This window comes from Condylura cristata, unplaced genomic scaffold (genome assembly GCF_000260355.1).
Source record: "Condylura cristata isolate star-nosed mole 26May11 unplaced genomic scaffold, ConCri1.0 scaffold00114, whole genome shotgun sequence".
Taxonomy (NCBI): Eukaryota; Metazoa; Chordata; class Mammalia; order Eulipotyphla; family Talpidae; genus Condylura; species Condylura cristata.
Window position 1 is genome coordinate 61210 of NW_004567215.1, and position 2615 is coordinate 63824.

A 2615-nucleotide genomic window follows, 5' to 3' on the forward strand; every position below is an offset into this window, starting at 1 on the left:
TATGGGGGCTGGAATGATGTAAGTAAATATAACCTGGTGTGTGTTCAATAAGCTATCACTAACGGGGTCATCTGGACTGAAATTATGTGCTTCACTACTAGGCAAAAATCATGAGTAGATAAGTAACTTAACAAAATCAGTATAATATGATATATACTTTTAAACAGTGTTAGTGTTAAGTAATTTCTCCTAACTAATCCTTTTTTTAGCCTTTGCCCTCATATATTGAAACGCTATTCTTCAAACCTTTTTTCTTCTAGCTTTGTACATTGTATAATTTTTTTGAACTTTAAATTTCCTTTTTGTATGAACTGTCAAATCATTCTATTTTGCCACTGATTATACTATTTGAATAGGGTAGAAAAAAGTATATGTCTATAGTTACTATTTCATACTCTTTTCTTGAGATGTGTTTTATTTTAATGTTTCATCTATAGTTTATTTAAAATCAAATAAGTTATTTTTTCTGGCCTTTTGCATTAAATAATTTTGGTATATTTAATTCTGTGTACTTTTAATAATTTTTTAAAAATATACTTTTACAGATTTTTGCTGTCTTCAAACAATATTTTGGTTTTTATCCCATAGTTTTTCTGGGAGGAAAGGGTCTAGACACATCTCTTCATGTCTATTGCTAACAGTCTCAGTATCTCTTCTAATCTAATCGTATTTAAAAGTCCATCTTTTACTTCATTAGTTGTCTTTTTATCTACTCATGTTTGCTGCTTGTAATTTTGGACTTTGAACACTTTAAAAAGAGTCATGTGCATATATCTGTTATATAATTTTTCTACAATATAATAGAATTTTAAAATTTGAACAGTAGAATGTATATTTTTTCTCTTTAGGGATACTTATGGATTCTATAATAAAGTAAACAGGATATGAAATAAAAGGTTTAACCATAGCTATATTTTATAACAAAATGTGCACCCGTTTGTTCTCCTCAAATCCTCTGAGACTATTCCCTTGACCTGATGATCTCAGTCTGGGAATCCCAGAACTCTAATGCAGCCCTTGGCTATGGTTTCTAATACAGCTATTTAGGCTCCTCTCAAAATGGCATTGTTTTATATAGCTCCTTGTCCTAGAGGGGGTGGGGTGGGTGGAAGGATGTGTGTACTGCTTGTGCACAGAACAAAATTTACTGTGTTGGCTTCTCTGACTCCCTTATAACGCTGACCGTGGTAAAGTGGAGTGGAAGGGAGAAGGAACTATATTCTCCCATACAAGAATCTTCTTTGGTTCCAAGGTAAAACAAAATAAATGAGATAACTTGTGACCAGGTGCAAATATATAAAAGGATGTAGGAGTTGTTAATTGTTTAGACAAAGGCACAGGAAAAAAATTAAAGTAATTTAATTAAATATTATAATTAATTAAAAATTAAAGTAATATAATTATAGAGATGGTGAATAGTAGGCATTTTTAATTTCTGTTCATTTGTAGACCCTCCATTAAATTTCTATTATCTCTTTTATGTGTTACCCTTTAAGCAAATCTTCCTTTCTTGGACTTCAAATTTGGATGAATTCCAATATTTGTCTTTATCTGGAATCTTTCTTGTCTGTTGATTATTATAGCTATTAAAGAATAAATTATCCCTTACATTTGATGATTTTTTTTGCAAAAAAATCTGTTTTGTTTTGCTTCTTCTCTACTCCTATTAACAACCATCTGTCCCCTTTTCTCTTACAGCAATAATATGTGTTTAATTTTTTTGCTGTGAAATCATGGATAAGTTAATAAATGTCTGTGTTAAATGTAAATGTATATTCATCTGAGTAAACTGGAATGGAATTTTTTCCCCAGCTTTTTTTTTTTTTTAATGATACAATTAGTATATAACATTGGGTATGTTGAAGGTGTACCTTTTTGGATTGCATGTTTAAAGTTCCTATTTGGAATAAAAATTTTGTGTCATGAACAAATATCCATACTTGCCTGCTGTAGTGAAAATTAAACTAGGTTTGCTGATTTTTTAATCTAAGGCAAGTAGTTCTCTTTTTTGACTCTGTTATTAACTCTCTGGACCTTAAACTCCGCCTTCAAGAATGAAAATTATCTTATTACTGGACATATACACCTTGTAATTATCTGTACCACCAAGCAGGTATTTATAAAGAAGAATATAGGAAATTACTTAGTAATATGGTGATACAGGCACTGTATAGTTTTCCAGGACTAAAACTCAATCATTATTACAGAAACTTCTAAAACATGGTGTTAAAAAGCCTATATCTCCTTTACATTAAGAACGGCATGAAATATACCTCAGTATGGGTATTTGTTCATGACACAAAATTTTTATTCCAAATAGGAACTTTAAACATGCAATCCAAAAAAAGGTACACCTTCAACATACCCAATGTTAGCTTGGAAGATAGAATCTAAGGAAGTTCCCTTGTATGTTGGCTGCTGTTGGAACTCATCTTCCTTTCTGTCCTTCCCTTTCATTCCTGTAACTTTACTTTAGCAGCCCTCTCCTATTTATGTTCCACTCCCCCCCCCCTTTATTTTCACCTTCACCTTCTAGCAGTATATTAGCACTGTGTAAGTAGGGTGGCTGAGACACAAACATATTTGCCATGGAATAGAAATATATCTTGGCCCTC